The following is a 27588-nucleotide window of genomic DNA, read 5'->3' as shown; positions in this document are numbered from 1 at the left end:
TCCTTTGGAACTATATTAAAAGCTAGAAATTTATTTCATTATATGAAAGATCTGTATTTCCATTTAGTTCTACAAGTGTGTACAGTACACATTTAATATATGGCTAATACTGCACTAAGTTCTTTAAGTTTTAAAATAATTTGTCTAATTTCTTTACCTTTAAAATAATGTGAGTTTTAAAAGAATTATCTGTTTTTGAGACAAAATAGTTAAAATAAGACAAGCGTTTGAAAATACTGTTATACTTGATTAGAACAATCTTTGGTTATGTTGTTTTGTGGCCACAGTAGCTATGAGTATCTGACTATATCTTAATTATTTTTTAAAACAGATTAACTGAGGTTTTATTGGTAGACAGTGAGCTACAGATATGTCAAAACAAATCAAATTGTACTCTTTAAATATGAATACATCCTTGAAACCATCACCACAATTAAGATAATGAAAATGTATATCATACCCTCAAGTTTCCTAGTGCTTCTTTGTCATCCTCTCCCCTGTTCCACTCTACCCCTTCCCCCATTCCCAGGCAATCACTAATCTACTTTCTGTCACTGTAAACCAATTTGCATTTTCTAAAATTTTATACAAATTGAATCAGATGATATATACTCTTTTTTTCTTTTTTTTGGTCTTTTTTCACTTAGTATAATTGTTTTGATAATTGTGTTATATAGCATGTATTACTAGTTCATTTTTATTGCTGAGTTGTATTTCATTGTTTGGATATAGCACAGTTTATTTTTCTCCTTTTCATGGACATTGGGTAGTTTCCATTTTTTGTCTATACAAATAAAATTGTTATGAATATTTATGTACAAGTCTTTCTATGAACATAGCTTTTATTTCTCATGGGTAAAAATCTAGAGTGGAAGGGCTAGATTGTAGGGTAGGTGAAAGCTTAACTTTTTAAGAAGTTGCTGCTGTACACCTGAAACTAACACAATATTGTAAACCAGCTATACTTCAATAAAAAAATTGCTAAGTTATTTTCAAAAGGGGTTATACCATTTTATATTCCCACTTGCAATATATGAGAGTTTACAGTTGCTCCACATCTTCACCAATACTTGGTATGGTCAGTCTTTTTTTTTTTTATTTTTGATATTTTTTTTTGATTGTCTTTTTAATTTTAGCCCTTTTAATGGGTTTGTAGTGATATCTCACAGTCATTTTAAATTGCACTTCTCTAGTACAAGACCTTTGTCAGATACCTGATTTGCAAATGTTTTCTTCCCAGTTTATGGCTTTCCTTTTAATTTTTGTAATGGTATCTTTTGAAGAACAAGAAGTTTTAATTTTGATGCAGTCCAGCTTAGCTCTTACATTTTAGGTTGTATGATCCATTTTGAGTTCAGTTTTTAATGTATTGTATGAGGAAAGGGTTCAGGTTCATTTTTTATGTACCTTTCTGGTTGTTCCATACTTTAAAGATTATTCTTTCCCTATTGAATTGCTTTGGAGCTTGTCAAAAATCACGCAGTATATGTGTGGCTCTATCTCTGAACTCTTTTTTCTGTTCCATTGTCTATATACATGTCTGTATGCCTTGATTACTATAGCCTTTTGATAAGTCTTGAAATTAAGTAGTGTAAGTCCTCCAACGTTGTTCTTTTCACAGTTGTTTGGCTATTCTAGGTTATTTACATATACATTTTAGAATTAGCTTGTTCATATCTCCAAAAAACCCTCCTGAGATTTTGATTGGGATTACATTGAATCTGTAGATCACATTAGGAGAATTGTTAGCTTAACAATATTGAGTTTTCCAAGTATTCTTTCTTTCATCATTAAGTATAATGTTACATGTAGTAGGTTTTTTGTAGATGTCCTTTGTCAGGCTGAGGAAGTTTTTCTGTATTCCTAGTTTGATGAGATGTTTAAAAACACGAATGGATATTAATTTTTGTTACATGCTTTTTCTGCCTCTTTTGAGGTACACATAAGTTCTTGGAGATTCTATTCTCATTTAACTGTTTTGACTGCCTTTGTGCTAATTTTGTGGTTGTTTTCCACAATCTCCTGTTTTGAAATTCAAGCCATAATGTCTGTAATGGGGTTGAAGATCATTACTTTAACATTTGTCAGCCAACTCAGAGGGACAGGAATCTTTGCACTTTTGATGCCTAGATTCTTACTTGCCTAAGGCATTTATTTATTTATTTAGGTGTTCATTTAACAAATATTGAACACAGTATTAGTCAAAGTAAATGCTAGTTGTGGTAACAAAATCCTAAATCTCAGTGGCTTAACATAATACAAGTGCTAATTTTTGCTGGTGTCACAGGCCCCTGTATGTCAAATGTCTCTTTTGTGCATATTTCCATAGTACAGATTTTCTGCAGAGTCCCCAATTTCTCTGGGCTCCTTCCATTTTCTAGCTGCACTGACTCAGTCCTTTACTTCCAGCCTTGTGTATTGGGGGAGAAGCTAGACTACTGCGCAGGATGTTTTAGAGGCCAGGCCTGGAAGTAGTGTACATCATTTATGCTCTCATGCCTTTGGCCAGAACTTAGTCATATGGCCAGCCTAACTACCAGGGAGCTGGGAAATACTCATTTGCCCCAGATGTGGGGAGCACTGTTAAACTCTGTCACATACAGCTATTATGAGTTAGGCACTGTGCTAGGTGGTGCGGATATAATAGTGGGCAAAGTAGACTTGATTCCTGTTCTAGCTGAGGTTACCTTCCAGGATGGATTGGGGGGAGAGGGTGTTGTGGCATACTTGGGTATTTGGTAAAAGAAGAATCGTTTACTGTTTTCCATTTGTGATTGGCCAGATGAATTCTCTTGCTTGATGAAGTTCAGGTAATAATTTTTATAGGAAAAAGCAAACTCTGTTGAGTACATTAACATGACTCATAGTATAATTGAAGCATTAAAAAAATGTCACCAAAGTTCTTCTCAATCTTGTAATGGTATTTTAAATAGATCTATATAGAACAAACATGGTAGAGATGATAAAGCTGAGACCAGATCTGCTTTGCAGATATGTGTGGCTTGCATGATGTTTTAAGCTTTTTTGAGTCATTTACCTACATTTAAACACTGAGTTATTTTACCTTTAAAAATCCATATTTTCAGCTTATCTTTTAGATGAAAAGCAATCTGGCAACACTAAATCTGACTTCTTTTTTTGGCAGCAGCTGGCAGGAGCTAAGTTCTGGCCGTCTTCTTTGGATAGTGCTTTGTCTTCTGGTTGCTTCAAGCCCATCTGATTGCTTTACTCATTTTACTTACCTGTTGTGGACATTTGAATTTATGACCTTTGTCTAAAGTGAGTGGTTTACTAACTTTTGAATCATTTTGAAATGCCAAACTGACACTTAGAAAAAACAATGGGTAGTTCAAAACAAATTTATCATACTTATTGGGGAAATTACTACAATAGTCTGTGTTCTCTGGTGAGTTCAAAGTTTCATACTTGTAGAAAAAAGATTATTATTATTATCTTGAACAATAATATACCATACACCCTTTAGAAATCAGAGCTTTTGTTCTATTGATTTTTTTAAAAAGTTCATTGATTTTATAAGCTTTTTTTTTTCACTACTTTTGGGTCTTGGTTCATTTCTAACATTGCCTTGGTCATAAGCCCTACTAAATATGTTTCATACTTTCCAAATTATTTTCATATAGATTGTATGTGATTCTTACAGTAACCATATGTACCAAGGTAAGACAGGTATTAAAAGAAAAAGGAAAATAGAGTGGAGCTTTTTCAAAAAAATTAATTTAGACCAGGATTAAGGGTTCCCGAGAGATTGCCCAAAAAGAAGATAGCTGCTAGAGAACTGCTGAGGTTACTTCTATTGTGCAACTTTTACATGTGTCTTAATTCTTATGGTATGATAACCTTTTCAGTTACTAAAAGAGCCGAGCATTTCTGGTTACCCAGACTCAACTGATTTTAGCAGAAAACATTCACGTTCAGTAATAACTTCTCTTTGAAATGTTTGCAGAGGAGGAAGATGAGGTTAGTGGCAAAGCTGTTGAGTGTTACCCTGAGAAACTAACTCTTGTCGGTGCTCTTTTCATTGCACCAGCAACTCCACATCAAGGGTTGCTGATGCTTCCTATTGAAGCATTCTTTTTTTTTTTTTAATAAATTTACTTATTTTATTTATTTATTATTTTTGGCTGTGTTGGGTCTTTGTTTCTGTGTGCAGGTTTTCTCTAGTTGCGGCGAGCAGGGGCTACTCTTTGTTGAGGTGTGCAGGCTTCTCATTGTGGTGGCTTGTTGTGGAGCACGGGCTCTGGGTTGACGGGCTTAGTAGTTGTGGCACGTGGGCTCAGTAGTTGTGTCTCGTGGGCTCTAGAGCACAGGCTCAGTAGTTTTGGCACCCAGGCTTAGTTGCTCCACGGCATGTGGGATCTTCCTGGATGAGGGATCGAACCCATGTCCCATGCTTTGGCAGGCGGATTCTTAACCACTGTGCCACCAGGGAAGCCCCTGCAGCATTCTTAAGCAAGTCTTTGGCAGGCTTTTTTGTTGCGTCTTTCTACTGTGTAAATAGAGGCATTAGAAGAAATGTAATTTTTGAATACTGCCCAACCAGTTTCTGCTTGGTAATGTGCCCTGAGACCCTCAATGAATGCCAGCAAACAAATTAGACCCACAGTGTATTTGGTATGCATATCTTTTCCCCAAACAAAATTTGAATTCAACAAACACAAATTGAGTCATTTTCCAAATGTTTGTATATGAATGGAAGTTTTTGTCTTTTCCTTCTTTAGCCAATACCATAAGACTTCTGAAGGTCCATGATGCATTTGTTTTACAGTGTTAATCCAAAACAAAACTATATTCTGACTAAACTTGTAGCTATAGAGAGATACCAAACTCGTTTCCATTGATCAGTACAACATGTTTGTACCAATCATATGCAAAAAAAAATGTGTAAAAGAGTGCCATGCTGTAAATTATAGTTGTAAACACAAGTGCAGCTGTTACAAATCTAGCAAAACCTCAGATTAAACAGTTTAAAATTTACTGAAGATGACATTCCAGACCCATTTTTCATAATATAAACACTCTGGGACATGCCTTTGAAATGAGTGGGATTGTCATTAATATTAATGCCACTGAATTCAAGACTGGGAGGTCATTTCTTTTGAGCTTCATTTTCACTTCTAATTTTGGGATAAAATATGCTTTTAGCCTAAAGTATGGCATGTTTATTCACAGCCTGAAAAAATTTGATACTGTTGCTTTTGAATTGTAGGAATGCAAAAATATGGTATAAGTATTTTTATTCTTTCATTATGGTCTTTTAACTTAAATGAGTTTGTTAGAATTAAATTTGGCAAAAATTAGCTATTAATGGAATCCAATTGCATTGGTCAATTAAAATATTAAAAGACACTACAAATAGTTGATATTTTAGGATGGTATTAGTTTGACATTTTATTTTATTATTTTTTAACATCTTTATTGGAGTATAATTGCTTTACAATGGTGTGTTAGTTTCTGCTGTATAACAAAGTGAATCAGCTATACGTATACATATATCCCCATATCCCCTCCCTCTTGCATCTCCCTCCCACCCTCCCTATCCCACTCCTCTAGGTGGTCACAAAGCACCGAGCTGATCTCCCTGTGCTATGCAGCTGCTTCCCACTAGCTATCTATTTTACATTTGGTAGTGTATATATGTCCATGCCACTCTCTCACTTCATCCCAGCTTACCCTTCCCCCTCCCCGCATCCTCAAGTCCATTCTCTACATCTGTGTCTTTATTCCTGTCCTGCCCCTAGGTTCTTCAGAACCATTTTCTTTTCTTTTTTTTTTTTTTTAGATTCCATATATATTTGTTAGCATATGGTATTTGTTTTTCTCTTTCTCACTTACTTCACTCTGTATGACAGACTCTAGGTCCATCCACCTCACTACAAATAACTATTTCATTTCTTTTTATGGCTGAGTAATATTCCATTGTATATATGTGCCACCACTTCTTTATCCATTCATCTGTCGATGGACACTTAGGTTACTTCCATGTCCTGGCTATTGTAAATAGTCCTGCAGTGAACACTGTGGTACATGACTCTTTTTGAATTATGGTTTTCTCAGGGTATATGCCCAGTAGTGGGATTGCTGGGTCATATGGTAGTTTTATTTTTAGTTTTTTAAGGAACCTCCATACTGTTCTCCATAGCGGCTGTATCAATTTACATTCCCACCAACAGTGCAAGAGGGTTCCCTTTTCTCCACACCATCTCCAGCATTTATTGTTTGTAGATTTTTTGATGATGGCCATTTTGACCGGTGTGAGGTGATACCTCATTGTAGTTTTTATTTACATTTCTCTAATGATTAGTGGTGTTGAACATCCTTTCATGTGTTTGTTGGCAATCTGTATATCTTCTTTGGAGAAATGTCTATTTAGGTCTTCTGCCCATTTTTGGACTGGGTTGTTTGTTTTTTTGATATTGAGCTGCATGAGTGGCTTGTAAATTTTGGACATTAATCCTTTGTCAGTTGCTTCATTTGCAAATATTTTCTCCCATTCTGAGGGTTGTCTTTTGGTCTTGTTTATGGTTTCCTTTGCTGTGCAAAAGCTTTTAAGTTTCATTAGGTCCCATTTGTTTATTTTTGTTTTTATTTCCATTTCTCTAAGAGATGGGTCAAAAAGGATCTTGCTGTGATTTATGTCATAGAGTGTTCTGCCTGTTTTCCTCTAAGAGTTTTATAGTGTCTGGCCTTACATTTAGGTCTTTAATCCATTTTGAGTTTATTTTTGTGTATGGTGTTAGGGAGTGTTCTAATTTCATTCTTTTACATGTAGCTGTCCAGTTTTCCCAGCACCACTTATTGAAGAGGCTGTCTTTTCTCCATTGTATATTCTTGCCTCCTTTATCAAAGATAAGGTGACCATATGTGTGAGGGTTTATCTCTGGGCTTTCTATCCTGTTCTATTGATCTATATTTCTGTTTTTGTGCCAGTACCATACTGTCTTGATTACTGTAGCTTTGTAGTATAGTCTGAAGTCCAGGAGCCTGATTCCTCCAACTCCGTTTTTCGTTCTCAAGATTGCTTTGGCTATTCGGGGTCTTTTGTAGTTTGACATTTTAGAATGCTGTATTTAAGGAAAGAATTTTATTTAAATGATTCTGAGCATGTTTCTTGTGGTTTTGTCTTTCAGCTAGACCAGGGTGGGACAAGCATTCAAAATCTGCACCACTCTAATTTGTTTTTCTCCTCATTTTCCACTTAGTGATATGACTGGTTAGGTATCAATTCAGCAATATATTTTCTAGAGTTACATTCTGTGCTCTGATTTTCTATGAAATCTTGTATGAATTTTGAGTATATAAAGGTCAAATTTAAGGGTCTATAAGGGTCCACTGGAGGCTTTTTGAATGAATTGGGCCAAATAGTTCTGGCAGGGGGCGGGAGGGGGTGGGAAGGAGGCAGGTGGTTGTTTTGGTTTTGTTCGCTTGTTTATTGTTGACTAGATTTTAAAATTCATTTGCCTTTTCTGAATTTCTTAACTAGAATTTTGAGGGAGCCTTTAAATTGGGTAATAGAGTGGTTATGTGTCTGTTGATAAGCTATCCCTAGTCCCTGAATAAAAAGAGGCAACCTTTATCAAAAGAGGCCAGTGGAATCTCTCATTTACATTTGTTCTTTAACTTCTGTTGAACATATTTTTTTGGTCAGGAGAATTGCCAACCATTGTCAAGTACCATGTTGTAACCTAAAGTTGGTAATTTTGAAAGCGCATAGCTGATTTGGTAATCTCTCATTCAAAAGAGCTTTGGATATTTCTATCAACATAAAAGATTGGTACACCACTATGACTACTGCTGTTGCTTTTGCCTCCCTCTTCTTTCTTGCCTCCCTCCCCCTTCTTTTAACTTAAGAGCTTGTGGAGGTTTTTTTTTTATCTCTTTTGGTATTTACATAAACTTCTGTATCTTGAGATGGTAATCTGGGCAGATATAAATAGGCCCTTCCTTTCTTGTTTAAAAACTTCTTTGCAACCATCCTAGGACTTTCCTTCATTATCATCCATTCTTCTATCCTTTGGCTGATATTATATCTTCTCTTTACTATATCTTCTCTCCCTGCTTTTGGTGGAGCACATCCTCTAGTTTCTTCTTAAAATGGTGTGTGGGAGGTAAATTATTTTTGGTCACTGACTGTTGATGTGTCATTGTACTAGTCATACTTGATTGATAGTTTGTCTGGATATAGAATTCCAGGTTAGAAATAATTTTCTTCCAGAATTGTGGAAGCATTGTTCCATTTCCTTCTGCCTTCCAGTGTTTTTATGATTTCATGATGACATACTGTGGTACATCTTTTCATCCGTTGTGTTGGATACTTGGTCAGCCCTTCCAATCTGGAAATGCTTGTCTTTTAGTTCTAAAAAAAAGTTTTGTTGATTATATCCTTCCCTTCATTTTCTTTGGCCCTCCTGTATTTGGAGTTTGACCTCCAGGATTAATACTTCTATAACTGGGGTGAATGTTCTCTAAGAGATAGGGGGGCAAGTTTTTTTTTTATATAAAAATGTTTGTGGTTTGATATGTTGGGGGTGCTCATGATAACCCCCAGGTTTGATGATTTACTAGGAAAACTCACAGAATTCAGCATCCTCATGGTTATAATTCACTACAGGGAAAGAACACAAAGCAAAATCAACAAAGGGAAAAGGTGCATGGGACGAAGTCTGGAGGAAACCAGACACAAGCTTCTAAGAGTCTTTTCCTTGTGGAGTCACACAAGACTCACATAATTCCTCTAGCAGAGTTGTGACAACACATGTGAAATGTCATCCATCAAGGAAGCTCATTAGAGATTCAATGCCTAAGGTTTATTTTGGGGGTTGGTCACATAGTTATCGTATGTCTAGCAAGTACCAAAATTCCAGACCCTCAGAAGGAAAGCAGATGTTCATCATCAATCACATGGTTTGTACAAACAGTTTGGGCAGGGAGAGTCCCTCTTAGTAGTTAGGGAGGTGGGAACTCTTCCAGTATCCAAGTTCCCAGACCCTATCCAGGGGCCAACCTTACAAACAGTTTTTTCTAAGGAAAACAGTATCCGGCCTGCTATGTTAAATAACTCTTTTCTGCATAATCAGTTTAAGAGGTAAGAAGTCATTTTTGAGGGCCAAAGATAAGTTGTTTTTTTTTTTTTTAAATTTCTGTAGCTCTAGGCCTATCTTTTTTTTTTTTAAATTAATTAATTTATTTTTATATTTATTTTTGGCTGTGTTGGGTCTTCGTTTCTGTGTGAGGGCTTTCTCTAGTTGTGGCGAGTGGGGGCCACTCTTCCTCGCGGTGCGCGGGCCTCTCACTGTCGCGGCCTCTCTTGTTGCGGAGCACAGGCTCCAGACACGCAGGCTCAGTAGTTGTGGCTCACGGGCCTAGTTGCTCCGCGGCATGTGGGATCTTCCCAGACCAGGACTCGAACCCGTGTCCCCTGCATTGGCAGGCAGATTCTCAACCACTGCGCCAACAGGGAAACCCCAAAGATAAGTTTTAATCTCAGTGAATTTCAGAGTTGTCTGATGGCAGGGTTAAAGCCTTACTCAGGTGTAAACTGGTGGTGTAGTAAGAAAAGGCAGAAAACTAAGCCTCTAGAAGATTATGAATTAAGGGCAAGAAATATGGCTTATGGAATATTGGAACTCATGATAAAAAGCTAGTTATGGGAGAGTGGAAGGTTGTGCAAAGACTGAATTTTGCCACCCCCAGATTCATACATTGAAGCCCTATCCCCCAGTGTGACTGTATTTGGAGATAGGACCTTTAGAGAGATAATTAAGGTTTAGTGAAGTAAGGGTGGAGTCCTAATCTAATAGGTTTGGTGGCCTTATAAAAAGAGGAAAAGAGATCTCTTTCCCTGCACCCACCAAAGAAGAGGTCATGTGAGCACACAGAGAGATGGCGGCCATCTACAAGCTAGGAAGAGGATCTCACCAGGAACCAATTTGTCCAGAACCTTGATCTTTGGCTTTTTAGTTTCCAAAACTGTTAGAAGATAAATTTGTGTTGTTTAAGCCAGCCAGTTTATGTTTTTTTGTTATGGCAGCCTGAGCTGACTATGACAGGTTGAGGTCAGAGTAGGACCTCAGCTTTATCAAGGTGAATCCTGTGTGAAGCAAGAGAAATATTAACATGGTGCTGGGTTTTTTGTTGTTGTTGTTGTTTTTGTGTGTGTTTTGTTTGTTTCTCTTCTTGTCTGTTAGCTTTTAAGCTTCACTAACTCATCCACATACCACCTTTTTTGAGATAGCACAAGTCATTAAACCAGTGTTCTAGATTTGTGCCATCCAATACCATAGTCAATAGCCATATTTCATGAAACAAATTAATTTAAATTAGTTAAAATTAAATAAAATTAAAAATTAAGTTCCTCAGTTGCACTAGCCACATTTCATGTGTTCAGTAGCCCCATGTGGCTAGTGGCTGTGGTATTGGATGACATAAATATAGAGAAAAATTTTCCGTCATTGAGGAAAGTCTTTCTTAGCAGCACTTTTCTAGATCGTTGCCTCAAACCTCTCACTATTTATTTTCTGTCTCAATGGTTTCAAACTTCTGCAGGTTCAAGGCATACTTATGAATACTAAAGTTTTTGGTGGGCATCCTTAAAGTTTTTAAAATAATAACACTAAGAAGTGGACACAATTACAGTGGAAACTCTGTTAAAGTATAATATGTCAAGCTGAGTCTGTAACAATATCTGCAATTATCAAGCTATTCATTTGGTCATGCTTCTGCAGTATGTGCCCCTAGGAGAACTGTTTTCTACTCCCTCTGGGCTTGCTTATGTATTTGTAGGACAAAGAACTTGGATAAACATGCCTTTGTTATCTGATGCCTGCTTCCCTGTTTTTCTCCGCTGGATGTTTGCTCTCTCCTGGAGGCAATAGATACAGATGCTGTAGAAGCAAGCATCAGTAACCAGGTTGCTCTGCTGAACACTAATTAGTCTGAGGAATCATAGACTGAGGGGAGGTCAGTAGAAGTGGCAAACAACATGGCATGATTCAGAACAGATTGTTTCATGAGATGATAAACAGTATAACATTGTTCAGAAGGGTCAAAATCTCCCTGGTACCTAGCCCACCAGTCTGTCGTCATATGTGGGAGCTGGTCTTGATGATCCTCAAAACAACCCTGTGAGGTATATATTATTCCACTCCTGAAGCCAAGTGAAGGTAGCACTCAGAAGTTTCATGTAATTTGCCCTGGGTCACTGAACTAGTGAATAGAGATGCTGGATTCAAGTCTTTTCATTGGTCTTCACAGCTTGTGTTTTTTCCACCATAATGCAGCTGGACTTGGCCTGGGGCCCCTCCTCTCCACTGGGTGGGACCAGGTCTCTCAAAGCTGTGCTCTATGTAAAAGGGGTTTTTGTAGACTGAATACACATTTAGTTCAAGGTAAAGACTGAATGACCTGCAAGGGGATATTTTTTCTTTTATTTTAGGGGATTGTTGTTATTTTATCAATAATTACATTAAAAAATGCAGGAAAAGTGAAAAAGAAGTAAAAACCACTCATAATACCAGCACTTATTTTGGAATCATTTAAAGATGTTTCCTGTGTTTGTACAGGCATATTTTTACAAAAATGTTACCATGTTATTATATGTATTTGTCTGCAGCTTCCTTGTTGAACTTCAGAATTTAGGATGAACATCTCTCCAAGTCAGTCAGGAATATTCTTTGTGCAGTTCACTGCTCTGTTACTTTAAAAATATGTGTGTGTGTGTGTGTGTGTGTGTGTGTGTTTAATGGTTATTGTTATACCCACTTTAACCACTCTCCTTCATTTTAGCCTTTAGGTCTATTTTTTCTTTGTATGATTACTAAGAAATAATTGCAAGAGAGGAACAAAGTCTTAAATTTGGTGGTACTCAGCACCAAATAATTCCAGATGTTTGCTTTTCCCTGCGTGTAGAAAGAACCCACACTGGTGCTGTGTTTGTTCTTCTCATCCTCCCTTGTCTTTATTTCTCTTCCATTTCATTTAATTTTAACCTCAATACCAGACTTCTTTTGTGCAGTCCTTTAGCCTGTTGCTGTGGTATATTTGCCACTGGCTCTTGTTCCAGCCCCCAGTCACTGATGTGTCTCTTGGCAGGGAATGGAAATGATGGTGGTCCTCTCAGTTGACTCAAGAGCACCCCAAGTCAGCAGTAATATTTGGCATAACAAGTACCACGGTGGGATAACCACACGTCGGTGGACTGGGATTTGAAAGTTGTTAGTTGTCCTGTGAGCTGTGGTTTAGTGATCAGTCTAAGCAAGAGATTAAATTTATTTCCTACAGGCTTCTTTTTCTTGGTCATCATCTGACATTATTGCCTTATTATTATCTATCTTATTCCTTTTTAATTTTTTTGGCTTAAATTTCCCTTTAGTCATTTTACTTTGCTCATTTTTTCTTACATTTTCCCTATTTCTGATTCCTCAGACTTTTTCCTTTTTCTTAATCAGCCCTATGCTAATCAGATTTTCATTCTGCTTGCATCTAATGATCTAGTTTTTCACTGGGTGGGGACAGGAGGGTGAGATAGGAAGGTGGGGGTAAATATACCACCTGCTAATTGTTTCATATAATGTTAAAGAAGACATTAAAGAATGTAATTTCTTTTTGATTCCTCGTGTTTGGGAGACTGTAGAATCAGTTGGACACTAATATCAAGTGGCTTTTGTGTGCAAAGCCTTACAAAGAGATAATGATCAGTCCCCATTTCCCATGAGTTCATGATGCATTGTGGGAAAAGGTACCTGCCTGTGTAGAAGGTGCAAGAAAAATATGCCAGCAAAGATAAACCAACATGACAGTAAGAAACTATGGTATCAGTGACACATACATTGTGAATGGATGATAGATAAAAATGGAAAGACTTTCAGAAGGAGCTGAGTTTTAAGTATACAGAGATATTTTGTGTTGGTAACAAACAGGGCTATACTGTTAGTTACTCTTATTTGAAGAAAGGTTAAGTACTAAGGGATAGAACCTATTCTGGGCCTCAGAAAACAAGGTTTTGTTCCTAGAAGACAGTTAAATTTGAATAATAATTTCAGTATTGAATTGGACAGCTTTTTACTAAAATGTGGTTATTATATCTAACCTTATATCTAACAATAGAATAATTGTTAATGAAGCAGTTAAAGGGACATATAGATGAATCAGAATTTCTTAAAAGAACCTGTTCATCATCTTTGGGGAAATCCTAGTTGAAACTGGAAAATTTTTAATTTTATTATTGCTCATTACAAATTATAGGGATTTGATATTGTTCAGTCAAAAATTCAGTAGATTTTAGAAACTAGTTATTAATTGACCTTAGTTTTGCACATTTTTGTTGCTTTGCAAGGATACCCTTAAGGTTCAAATCAAGTTAAAAGTAGGGTAAATGGTGTGTGCCTGTAAGGTCAGACTAAAACTATATTTTTTCCTGTCAACACTTAAATAGAAAAAAACTAGTCTAAGAATCTGACTACAATGTAGAATCTTATTCAAAACCACATATACTATAGTATTTTTAAAGCCTGGAACCAAAATGTAGAATCACTGTGTTTTATAGCAGCTGAAACTACATCTGATATTACTTTTATGTTTGTGCTGCCCTAATATGGCTTTTGGATTGCATTAGTGGTACAAGAATGATTCTTATATTTAAGTAAGATACATTGCTTCACTGCACAGATGGTATCAGTTTTGAATTACTAAGTAAAAGAAAACTAGAACAACAATGATTTTGCCAGTTTTTACTGATTATTTATTTTGGATGACTGTAGTCCTTGTGAAGGTGGCAGACTTAACCTAGAAACTAGAGGCAAGAACAGAATGGGTGGACACTCCTCCTGTTCCCTACTACAGGTTGGCTAATTTGTCCCAGGAGAATCAGTGCAATTTCTCCCTGAATGCAAGACCTTGCTCTCTTAACATGACTATTGTCGTGATTAACTTCCCTCCCCTCCTCATTTAAATATCTGCAAGTCAACGAAATCCTCCATAGCTCTCACATCCCTGTGTCCTTGGCCCAATCCTTCTTTTTTTTTCCATCCTCCCTAGGTTAGCTCATCCATTTCCATGGCTTTAAATACCTTCTATCTTTTGATGGTTCCCACATCTACGTCTTTAGCTCATATCTGTCTCCTAGCCTGCATACTCATATAGCCCATTGCTCATTGGACATTTTCACTTGGATGTGTCAAGTATCTTATACTCAACATGCTGTAAACTGAACTCATCTTCCTATCTAAGTATGTCCTTGTTCTTCTGTTTCCTCTTTTAGTACATGGTGGTACCATGCATCTAGTTCCCTAATCAGAAACCTGAACACCATCTTTAGTTCCTCCCTGTTCCTTTTTTGCCATGTTCAATCAGACACTAAATATTATATACTCTACGTCTTAAGTATCTCTCATATCTACACAATTTTCTACATTCTTTCATGCATTTAGGTTAGGCCTTGATTACTAAAAGATGATCTTCTATCCTACAGTGTAGTCTTCCTGTTTTCTACTCATTTTCTACACTACTTCTTAGTGATCTTTCTAAAATACAAACCTAATTATATCACTTTTGTGCTAAAAATTCTTCAGTGGCTTCCCATTGCTCTTAGAATATAGTCCGGCATCCTTACCAATCTTATAAGGTTCTTTCAAATCCATCTACTGCTTGCCTAAACAAGGTGACAGCCTTGGTCAAATTTACTTTTTTAGCCTGAAGTCCCCCTAACACTTATCATTCATGATGCTTTTCTTATGAGAAGCCAGAAATTTTATTGTGGTCTATTGTCCATTAGTAAACCCCAGTCAGAGCTGTGTGCCCTTCTTCCTAAAGATACATTATACATATTGTAGTAGATAGTTGTACTAGTTGGCAAATTCCATTGAGAAATCTCTAGAAGTTATGCTTGATGTTATTTTAATGTTTTTATTACAGACTATAGAGAGGCTATCTACTTTATTGAGCCTGACTCAAATAAAGTAATGGAGGTGATTAGATGTCACCGCAGCCTGTCATTTTTCTCCAGACAAGGTAATAAAAGAGTTAACAACAGCTCCCATTGAAGCAGTTGCCCAAACATGCCAACAGAGGTTGGCTGTAGGTAAGTCTCCCTCTAAGAGAGTGGGGTTCCTGAAAATCTTAGGAAGGAAGGAAGGAAGGAAGGAACAAAGAAAAGAATGTCTCTGGTGGAAGGATATAAATGATGAGGTCAGAATACAGAAGCACCAGTAGAGTAATCCTTTGGCTGGTCTCTATCTCTAGATGCCCTAAAATGTTTGTTTTCATGATTAAAAAAGAAGTCAGTGTTGGCCTCTCCCAGAGAAAGGAGTATTTCCTGATTTGGCAAGATCCTAAAACAGCTCTCTTGTTTAGTCTGTGCTTTGTCTACTGACAGGTCCTCTTGCCTCAGTCTTTGCACATGCTGTTCCCTCTACCTGTAACATTCTGCCTACTGTTCACTTGATGAACCCTCACATGTTGTTCAAGTCTCTTTCTCTGGAAACCTTCCTTGACACCTCAAGTCTGGATTAAGTGTTCTGCTGAGTCTCCCATTCCACAGAACACTTCTCATACTGCAGCTTTAGTTTATGTTCATTGACTGTGACTAATTCTACCATTTAAAATGAAAGGGATTTTAGGAGGTTTTTAAAAGAGAATTGACTAGAGTCACGAGGCATTTCTCCACTCCTGAAACCAATAAAGCCATGAGTTGCCTTTGAACCTCATTACAACTTTGAAAATTTTAGGCAGAGCATACCATAAGGTATTCTGTGGAGGAGAGCTAGCCTGCCCCAGTCTAGCTGTGAATGACTTGAATGTGAATGCTGGTGTTCATGTTTAATGTTCTTTATTTTGGTATATACTCCAGCTTTAAAGCCAGCCCAGTCTTGTCCCAATACATGACCTGTGCTTGTTTGGCTAACTCGATATAACCTACCTGCATTTTCTCCACTTTCAGCCTAAAAGTTTTCTTTGCCCTCTTTAGCACTTAGCCCCTAAATCCCCTCCTGTTAGAATGGATATTTACCTTTTATTAACCAGGTGTTTTTCCTCAGGTGGTGTTGTCTAGAACTGTTGTTTCTGAGACCACTTTTATTTCTATGCTCAGAGGAGTTTAATATGCTTGACATACTGTAATCCAATAAGGATATGTAATTTCCTAATTTATGCTTTACTGGAACCCTTTTGGAAAATCCAAATAAATTACCTTTGAATAAGAAAAAAAATACTTAACAAAGAAATATGGGTTTGATGTGGAATCTAAAGGAGCAATGAAAAAAAGAGTACATTTCTTTTCAAATATGTTTTTTTCACTTTATCACGGTCTTCTTTGTCATCCAAAGGACATGACATTTGGGGCCTCTGTCTCTTTTCTGTTTTCTAGGCAATGAAGCCTCCTTATATATTAAATCAGTATGTCTATATCATGATCCTTATTTCATTTTAAATTGGAGTGTGATATAGAGGGTTTTCAGTATAATATACAGTAGACTTTAGATAGTTTCAGATTTAACATGTGCAGTTTTGACAATTTGCAATTGATTTCAAAAATCTATGAGATGCAGTAAGTTATAGTTTTGCTGAGACTCATATTTGAGTAATCGATACTATGAGGCAAGTTTGCGGGCATGAGGCCCTGACTTAGTGAGTAAGCTTAACTCATGCCTCAGTCTGCCTTTCAGAGTGACTTTGCTGTCTGCTCATCATAAGAGCTTACACAATAGTTCTTATGAAGTACTAATAAAACATTTTTTAAATGGTTTTATAAGGAAAGCCAACTGCTGGTCCTGTTGAAGAAAGAGAAGAGAAAATATTAAGAGCTAAGAACATGTTGATTCTAGGTGTGAATAGTAAAGTTTTGTATAAATTAAAGATTAGGATGTCTAATTAAATTGTAACTCTGAACTAAAATGTGAATGAGTCCATGGTAGTCATCAAGTTAGTGAACCTGTTGCATTGAGCACTGCAGCCAGTGTGAAAGTTGCTCAAGCGAATGAGAAATTGTAGAAGTTGGATAGGTAATTAGTTTGTGCTCTGAAGATAGGAAGAAGTCTGCTATTCTTTGTGGAAATATTCTGTAGCAAACCAGGGTCATGGATATAAAATATGAAACATCAAGTATTGAAGGCACTAGTCAATTTCTAAAAAATAATCTTTAATGAGAGTAAAGGTCCATAATTTTTGGGGGGGGAAGAATAGAAAATTATATTTTTGTTATACTACACATAGAAAACAAAGGCTAAATGAATAGTCACCAAACTATTTATAATTAATATGTAGAAGGTAAGATTAGATGATCCTTTTTTCCTTTTAAAGGTCCATAATTTTAAGACATGAGGTAAATTTCTGAAGGTTATACTCCATTTATAGTAATTATAAAATATTGGCTATATTCCCATGCTGTATAATATATCTTTTCTAGCTTTTTTATTTTATACATAGTAGTTTTACCTCTTAATCCGCTACCCTATTACTGCCCCTTAAAGAATATTTAATAACTATTTTTTCCCTTTCTACCTTCTTATAAATTTATTTTACATGGGGCTAATGAGAAATTTACTGCTTAGGCGTTCTTCAATTCATCAATACAGTAAGTCCCCTACATACGAACGAGTTCCATTCCGAGAGCGCATTTGTAAGTCTAATTTGTTTGTAAGTCCAACAAAGTTAGCCTAGGTACCCAACTAACGCAATCAGCTATATAGTACTGCACTGTAATAGGTTTATAATACTTTTCACACAAATAATACATAAAAAACAAACACAAAAAATAAAACATTTTTAATCTCACAGTACAGTATCTTGAAAAGTACAGTAGTACAGTACAACAGCTGGCATACAGGAACTGGTATTGAGTGAACAGGCAAGAAGAGTTACTGACTGGAGGAGGGAGAGAAGGTGGGAGATGGTAGAGCTGAAGGATCATCAGCAATAGGAGACGGAGGGCAAGCTGCAATTTCACTCACGCCTGACGTTGATGGAACGTACGTTTGCATCTTTGAGAGTTCGCAACTTGAAGGTTCGTTTGTAGGGGACTTACTGTATGTCACAAATGATTGAATATGGCAGTTAGCAACTTCTAATATTAGAGTACTTCTCCAGGGTTCTGAACATCACACACTGCTTATTCATATTCCTCACCACTTGTTTTGTCTCTGTCATCTTATGGAGTACATTTCTGGTCAATAACATCTTCACCTTCTGGAACTCAAGAGGAAACTTGTCCCTAGCGCTATGATTGGTTTATGCTTCACATTAACTTTGTATTACACAAAGAAAATCCCTGTTATCCTCCCAACACCCCTTGAACCCTTGACCCCCACCCATCCCTGGCAGCTGCTAATATGCTGTCCCTATGGATTTGCCTATTCTGGGCATTTTGTATAAATGGATTCTTACAATATGTGGCTTTTTGTGTCTTTCTTCTTTCACTCAGTATAATGTTTTCAGGGTTCTCCATTGTAGTATGTATCAATATTTCATTCCATTTTATGGTTAAATAATATTCTAATGTTTTCAGGGTTCCCCATTGTAGTATGTATCAATATTTCATTCCATTTTATGGTTAAATAATATTCTATCATATAGATATACCATATTTTATCCATTCATCAGTTGATGGATATTTGGGTTGCTTCCACTTTTTGACTATTATGAATAATGCTGATATGAATATATGTATACAAATTTTTATTTGAATACCTGTTTTTTATTTTCTTGGGGCTATACCCAGGAGTAGAATTTCTGGTCATATGGTATTTCTATGTTTAACTTTTTGAGGAGCTGCCAAACTGTTTTCCACAATTTGCTGCACCATTTTACATTCTCACCAGCAGTGTATGAGGATTCCAATTTCTCCACAACCCATCAGCATTTGTTATTGTTTTTTTTTGTATCACTAGTTTACAAATGATTTTTTAAAAATTTATTTACAATTGATTTAAAATACTGTGTTAGTTTTCAGTGTACAGCTTCAGATTCTTCATTATAGGTTATCACAAGATACTGAATATAGTTCCATGTGCTATACAGTAAATCCTTGTTGTTTTATCTATTTTATATATAGTGGTGTGTATCTGTTAATCCCATACTCCTAATTTATCCCTCCCCCTCCCCTTTCACTTTGGGTAACCATAAATTTGTTTTCTATGTCTGTGGTCTGTTTCTGTTTTGTAAATAAGTTGACTTGTATTATTCTTTTAGATTTCATATAAGTGATATCATATAATATTCTTCTTTCTCTGCCTGACCATAGATGGTTTTGATTGGTACAACAATTAAAGTCTGAAAGAGTCATTTAAAACTTTTAGTTATGTTTTGCTCTATAATATACTTTAGTGGTATTGACAAAGGTCTCAAGAACTATTTCTTATAAGGTCTTTTATAGTTAGGAAATTTAATTTATAACAGAGATTCATAACTGGGTTATAAACTTTTCTTGAACAGTTTCTTCTGAGTAATAATCTAGTACTTCTTCCTTTTTGCTCTTATTTGGATTCTTCTTCTTTTTTTTTTCCTAACTTCTTGAGATACCTAACTTATTAATTAAAATTTTTTTCATTGTGGTAAAATATACCTAACATAAATAATATACAGAACATAAAAGTTTCATTGTATGTATATATCACAATTTATGTGTCTGTTCATCTGTTGTTGGACATTTGGGTTGTTTCCACCTTTTGGCTATTGTGAACAATGCTGATGTGAACATGGGTGTACATGTTCTGCTCTCTGCTTTCAATTCTTTTGGATATATACCCAGAGGTGGAATTGCTGGATCATATATGGTAATTCTGTTTCATTTTTAAAGGAACAGTCATATACTGTTTTCCACAGTGGTTGCATCATGATACATTCATTCCAGCAATGCCCAAGGGTTCCAATTTCTCTACAGTTTCACTAGCACTTATTTTCTGTTTTGTTTGTTTGTTTTGATGATAGCCATCCTAATGGGTGTGAAGAGATATCTCATGGTGGTTTTGATTTACATTTCCCTAATGATTAGTGATGTTGACTATCTTTTCATGTGCTTATTGGCCATTTGTATATCTTGTTGGGGTTATGTCTATTCAAGACCTTTGCCCATTTTTTAATCAAGTTGTTTGTGTTTTTTGTTGTTGTCATAGGACTTCTTTATATATTCTCCATATTAACATCAGAAATATGATTTCCAAATTTTTTTTCTCATTCTGTGTGTTCTTTTCACTCTCTTCATAGTGTCCTTTAATGCATAAAAGTTTAAAATTTTTATGGAGTTCAATCTCTTTTTCTTTTGTTACCTGTATTTTTGATGTTATATCTAAGAAAACATTACCAAGTCCAGTGTCATGAAGCTTTCCCCCTATGTTTTCTTCTAAGAGTTTTATAGTTTTAGCACTTACATTAAGATCTTTGTTCCATTTTGAGTTAATTTTGTATATGGTATAAGGTTAGAGTACATTAATTTTTAAGCCTTTAAAAAATGTACACAGTTACAGCTATAAATGCTTTAATTATGTCCCACTTGTTTTGCTTGTGGAACTATTCCATTTCTTCTTGGAGTTTTGCCAGTTTTTGCTTTATGTTTCACTTTATAGTATCAAATATAGTTTGATACTATATTGTTTGATGAATACAAATTTAAAATTATTATAGCATACTGGTGAATTGAATTTTGTCATTGTGAAGTGAACCTCTTTCTCTAGTAATGATTTTTGCTCTAAAGCCTATTTTGTTTAATAGAAATCACTACACCAGCCTTATTTTTGTCAATGTTTGTATCCATATTCAGCCTTTCTTTATCCTTATGTTTTACTTGTCACCCTGATAAACATTGTATGTTTGGATTTTAAAAATCCAATTTGATCATCTTTTTCAAACTAGATCATTTTAGTATATTTACATTTGGTGTGACCAATGATAAATCAGTCTTTTATTTCCTTCCTTCTTTGAACTCCAGCTATTCTGCATTCCATTTTCTCTCCTTTCTTGCATTCTTTTTGATTGATAATTAAAAAAATCATTCCATAGTTTATTAGTTTCAAAATTACATACTCTATGTCTGTTCTTTTAATGGTTATCCTCAAAATTCTCTTCCCTGTATCCTTTCTCCACTTCCCTAACAGTTCACCTTCCAAATAAACTACTTCTAGGGAACCCAAAATAAGGCACTTATCGTTTTTGGCATTAATTAGAGTTCTAAGATCTGTGGATTAATGTGCATATTGGTGATGGAAAGATACAGTTGGAAGATGTTCAGTTTCCTTAATGGTAATAGATTTGGAGATCTGTGAATCAAGCCCCCTTAGTAGTTCTCATGAGTTTTTTTACATTTTTGGTCATTTAGCACCCCTCATGCTTGAATGTTATTGTTCTGGAACCCAGTGACATGCCTACCCACTCAATAGGTAGAAGTAATAGATAGCAATCCCCACACATTCTTCAGAGTTTACTGCAAGATTGGATGGACATGAAGACCAGTTTTCTGGGAGCATTCTCTCAGCAGGCCTAAACTTAAGACATGTCCAAGCATGTTCTGACATCTGTGTGCTACAGTTCAGGTTAAAATTAAATTTTTTAAAAATTTGAGAACAATAGAGAATTTATGAATATTGGAATTTATATGAATTCTGTGGAGAAGAATGATTTATGAATTTTAGCATGATCAGAAGCTTTAACTATAGATATTAACACATGAAATTATTACTACCCTGTGAAATACAAGTGTAAAAGACAACTGCCCTTTTATGGTGTGCTCTGTTTATAATATACTTATGTATATTTTGTCAAGGTTCAGTTGTATAGTTTTTAGGTTCCTACTCCAACCAGTGGAAATGCAAACACTCAGTGATTGTGTGAAAACCATACCCATTAATTTATGTATACCTCAGTGTCAGGAGATAGGTAGTGCTATATATAGCAATTATACATGCTTCTGAGCATTTACTGCACCAGACATTTTAAAGGTTCAGAAAATTTAAAAAAGAAAGGCTGAACCCCATGTAGTACCTTTGACAAACTGTAAAAGACACATTAGTGAAATATAAAAGGAGAAACTGTAGATTGAAATGAAACTCTTAGAGGAACAGAAAACAGTGAAGAAAGAGAAATGTGATTGGAAATAAGAAAAAGAATAAAGTGCTATAATGCTAATCAAGTAGAAGCACTGGATGCAAATACTGAACAAACTAATCAAGGTGGAAGAGCATAGGAAATTTGTGTCCTGGCAAGAGCTTGATAATGCAAGATATTAATGCAGCACGAGCATTAAACACTGAATCCATGTGCTACGTGTTATAACTGTTACCTATTATGAGAACTTTTAAAAGGAAATTTACATAAAACACAAAAAATGCGGACACCTTTATGAGAGTGCAGTTTGCCAGGGGAGTTTGTATCAGGGCGTGCTAAGATTAAGCAACGACCTTGAAATGGTCCAGTTTTCAAGTACATGGGCAGATAAATAAAATACATCAATGTCTTATTTATAACTATTAAGATCTGTTGGATGGGAACATATGTATGTGTATAACTGATTCACTTTGTTATAAAGCAGAAACTAACACACCATTGTAAAGCAATTATACTCCAATAAAGATGTTAAAAAAAAAAAAAAGATCTGTTGGAGAAAATAGTTCCATACCAAGTTTAATTTTCTCTTATTATGGTCTAAGTAAAGACACGTCATCTTACATAAAAAAGACACAAGCACTTGGACAATGAAATTGTAAATAAAACCCTACTTTGAAAATTATTCTTCCTTGCTGAAACATTAGCCTTTGTTGTAGAGGAAGCACGAATGTTTTTAGATAAAAAAGAAACAATTTTTAATCCCATTCATTAATGTTAAATGCCAAACATTTTACTTCTGTCACATACCCTGTTCTAATATGTACATAGATTATCAAGAACTGGGGACATGAATTTTCTACAACTGAGGACATGAATTTAGAAATTAAATTTCAGAGCTCTTGAGAGAAATTGTGAATTGGACTTGGAAGATAGGGAAACCTTATCAGCTAGAAAAACTGATTTTACTACTGTATAGCCATGGTAAAAACATCTATACCAAATCCCTTATCTTGGATATGTGTCTTGAATTTTTATATAAGAGAATAGAAACACATTTTTATTCAGGAAAAAGCATATTGCAGGTAACAGCTTCTGTCTGCAAATGCCTGCCTTTTTGTTATAGACAAAAAAGATTTTCTAGTTTAACTTTTTGAGGGCAATTTGAATAGTTTCCATCTTGGAAATTATGCAATTTAATGGTGATGAGATGGTCAGAGGGAAGTGTTCAGTTTATTCAGCATCATCAGATTGATTTGACAAAAGGAGTTCTTTTAACTGTGTGGAAAACATTTTGCTCCCTTTATCCTTTGGCAGAGGCAGACATTGTCTGTGGTTTCCCCACAGAAGTTTGGGTGGGTAGAAATGGGATGTGTAAATAGAAACAGCAGACAGAGAGATTGCCTCTGACAGTTGGAAGGACCCACTGAGAATTTAGAATGAGACAGTTGACCCTGATGATGTGGGATGGGACAGGGTTGTTAGAGAGATTTGAGAGAAGGATTAAGTAATTTGAATGTAGATGAGGAATGCAAATGCTCAGAATAAAATGGCAATTTCTCCTTAAGAAATAAGCCAAAAATTTTAGGTCGGGGTCCCCCCAAAATTTTGCTTTTGTTATAGATAAAAACAAACAAAAGTTACTTTTTATATTCAGGCTTCTTTCCTTTTGTGACATGGCATCAGTGATTGTGTTGTGGATGAGTATTTGATCTGTTCCTCAGTGAATGGTTCTATCTCACAAGATACATGACCTTGGGCAAGAAATTTCATCTCTCTTTGCCTCAGTTTCCTCATCTATATAATGGGATTGTGGAGATTAATTGAGGTATGTCAAAAGAGCTTATAGTTGTGGACATAGAATAAGCACTGTTTAAGTGTTAGCTGGTATAATAATAATAATTATCATCATCATTTTTATATCAATAGATTAAGAAAGTCTCTTGAAGAGGAAGTTACTTCTTCTAATAACCTAAGTATATTTGATGTATTTTTATGAAAATGAATTAGGAATGAATTAATTGTTCAGTGTTTAAGGTGATTTGTAATATGTCCATGTTACCTTTGAAAAATTAACTTTTGAAAAATGTAAGTATTTTCTTAGCATTTTTCCTAATTAAAACATGAGCCAGTAAATGTCGCATAAAAATACAGCCACGTGAAGCCATTTAGTGTAGGGGCAAAGAACTCTACACACCCCAGTGTGCCCTAAGGGCATTATTATATTACGGAGCTACACAGCAATTCTTTTTTTTTTTTTTTTTTAACATCTTTATTGGAGTATAATTGCTTTACAATGGTGTGTTACTTTCTGCTTTATAACAAAGTGAATCAGTTATACATATACATATGTTCCCATATCTCTTCCCTCTTGCATCTCCCTCCCTCCCATCCTCCCTATCCCACCCCTCTAGGTGGTCACAAAGCACAGAGCTGATCTCCCTGTGCTATGCGGTTGCTTCCGACTAGCTAGCTATTTTACGTTTGGTAGTATATATATGTCCATGACACTCTCTCACTTTGTCACGTCTTACCCTTCGCCCTCCCCATATCCTCAAGTCCATTCTCTAGTAGGTCTATGTCTTTATTCCCGTCTTGCCACTAGGTTCTTCATGACCTTTTTTTTTTTTTCCCCTTAGATTCCATATATATGTGTTAGCATACTGTATTTGTTTTTCTCTTTCTGACTTACTTCACTCTGTATGACAGACTCTAACTCCATCCACCTCACTACAAATAACTCCATTTCATTTCTTTTTATGGCTGAGTAATATTCTTAATGGTGGCCAGCCCCAAAGTCATCCAGATTTTCAGATGTGCTTTTAAAAAGACATGGAATTGTATATCTGCTTTTGAAAAAGATCTCCATCATGAATACATATAGCAAGTTTTGGTACTTAAAATTCCTCTGTGATTTTAGCAACTTCTGTCAGGTTTAGTGTATTCTTAGGTGCATTGAAATGAAAGATTCATGTATTTTTTTCACAGCCTTAAAGTTAGCATGAGAGAAACAAAGCCCTTAATCTTCCTTCCAGACTTTCATACTCCTCTTGTCTTTTGTAATATTGTCTGTCTATAATGTGTAATACGGTAATGATGGCTTGAAGCTGTCTTGTCTTTATTTTTGTTTTGTTTTGCTTAACCTATGCAATTGGTCAGGTTTTTGTTGTTGTGTTTAAGTTTGTTTTGTTTTCTTGTACAATACTGCCATGGAGTCAGCAAATTTTCTTACCTGTGACAAAGTGGAAGATGGATGATAATTAAGATTTTTGTATTTAACTACTAAAGCTATTAATTTAGGACTCTTAAAAGTAATAGCAAACATAATCTCTCTATTTAGATATGGGTCAAGAACTGCACAGTAGGTGTTCAGGTAAATGTGTATTGAATGATAAATAAATGAATCACATCTGGATGTGACCGTTTTCAGAAGAAAGCAATACCTCTCCCACTTTTCTTCTCAGAAGCAAGGAAACCTTTCCTGGAAGCCTCCATCCCAGATGTCTCCTTGTATCTCCTTGGCCAGGATATAGTCATGACAGGGGAGTGGGATTACCCTGATAGACTTAGGTGGAATAAGTGTTTTGGGTAAACCGCGAAGATGTCTGTACTGATTATAAAAATAATACACAATTATCATAGGAAATTTGGAAAATAATGAAAAGTATAATTAAGAAAATAAAAACATCACACAAAGATAACTGTTGTTAACATTGCAGTGTTCGCTTTTCAGTTTTTGGTTGTATATGGATATATTTTGTGTGTATAAAAGAAAATTGCAATCATATTGTATATAGTGTTTTAGAGTCTTAAATTCAGCAGTCTAACACAAGCATTTTTCCATGCCACTAAATCACGTTCATCTAAAATGAGACAGGAGTTCATTGGTTCCTTCATATGGCTATATTACAAATTAATTAATTGCTTGTTGTTGGAAATTTAGATAGTGGTTTTTTACTGTTGTAAATATGCAGTGAACATCATTTTATATCAATCATTGCTTACGCCTCTGGTTATTTCCTTAGGCTCAGTTCCTAGAAGTCCAGAAAACTTGTGTCAGTTACACTCCCATAAACCTGTATATGAGTGACTATTTAACTGTATTCTTGCCAACACTGGGAATTATTTTTTAATTGCTAATTTTATAGGCAAGAAGTGGTATTCTTTTGTTTTACTCTGGTTTTTAATTTTTTTTTTGGATTACCAGTGTTATTGAATACTTTTTCATTTAGTCAAGCAATCCAGATATCAGTTGAATGAAAGAATAAATGTGTGTTTCTTGATGTGATCTCCTTTACGTGGCATCATTATTTTTACTTTATTATAATATACATAAAGAACATAATATTATAGTTTCTCAGAGCCAACTCTGATTGGGTGAGTTATTCCATCCTTCCTGGTGCTCCTAATTACGTATAAACTTCATCTTTGATACTGACTGAAAAATAAATTGTTTCTTTTCAGATTCTTTTATGTTATTTAGTAAATATCTGTGACTCTTACTCACATTTCTTTGCTTTGACAACATAGCATTTTATTTATCTTCACTTTCTCCCAGGTATAAAAACCTTTCTATATAGGAGGAATTTTAAATTATGTTCTTTCTAAGCTTTCCTTCTCACTTCTTAGATCAGATTCTTTTTTCTTTTTCTTTTTTTAATTGTATGAGAGTGTGTGTGTGTGTGTGTGTGTGTGTAATCTCAGAGCTCAAGTAAATGATATTTTCCTGTGTTATTTATTAATAGTTACAACTCTACTTATTGTTAACATTTATCTCATTTAATCTACTTTTTGGTTCTAGGAGATTGTTATCATTACCCCTTTCTTTTAGAGAGAGGTGAAATATTTTGAGGCACACAGCTAATAGTGGTAGAGCTAGATTGGAACGTAGTTTGCTAGTGATGTGTTTGGATTTCACATTATAAACTGTACTGTGTTTGGTCTTACACATAAAAAGAGACTGAACTGAAGTTTCCAAGTTATGTTGAGAAATTTACAGTTTATTTAAATTTGTTTCTTGCTTTCAAGTAGACTCTTCTCGCTATTATTTTCAGCTAGAAAAAGAAAAGGACTCAAATATAATTTAATATAACCATTAAGAACCATACCACTTTTACAGTCATTTTTGTTGTAAACTAGTGTTTATACAACCCATGACTTGACAGCAGACCAAGCCATCTTATATTACCATATTTTGAATGTAGCAGGAAAACTGGCTTAGCAAAATCTTGAAACTTCTGACTCTAATATTTGTGGTATAGTAAAACAAACAACTTTGTGGCTTTCAGGTTTGTGTGGTGCAGCCTGTCCAAGGCTTTGATGCTGATTCTCACTGTTGACTCCCTTGCTTTCATGAACACTTTTGCTGACAGGCATTTAGATTCGCCAAGAGAGATTATCTCTACCTAGTGGAGAAATCTTCGAGAAAGCCATCATAGTCTTTTTATTAGAAATGCCATAACTAATGATAGTAGCTAACATTTTTTGAGTGCTTACAATGTGCCAGGCACAAGTCTAAGTGCTTTCTAGATAGTAATATATTTTATT

At 35.4% G+C, this 27588-nt stretch overlaps 1 protein-coding gene across 6 annotated transcripts in view; it reads left to right on the top strand.

Moving 5' to 3' along the window:
- Positions 1 to 27588, top strand: part of FANCC (FA complementation group C) — a 272443-nt gene that overhangs the window by 21327 nt on the left and 223528 nt on the right. The window lies entirely within an intron of this gene.

The sequence above is a fragment of the Eschrichtius robustus genome, chromosome 10, assembly GCF_028021215.1.
Source record: "Eschrichtius robustus isolate mEscRob2 chromosome 10, mEscRob2.pri, whole genome shotgun sequence".
NCBI lineage: Eukaryota > Metazoa > Chordata > Mammalia > Artiodactyla > Eschrichtiidae > Eschrichtius > Eschrichtius robustus.
This window is presented reverse-complemented; position numbering and strand designations above follow the sequence as displayed.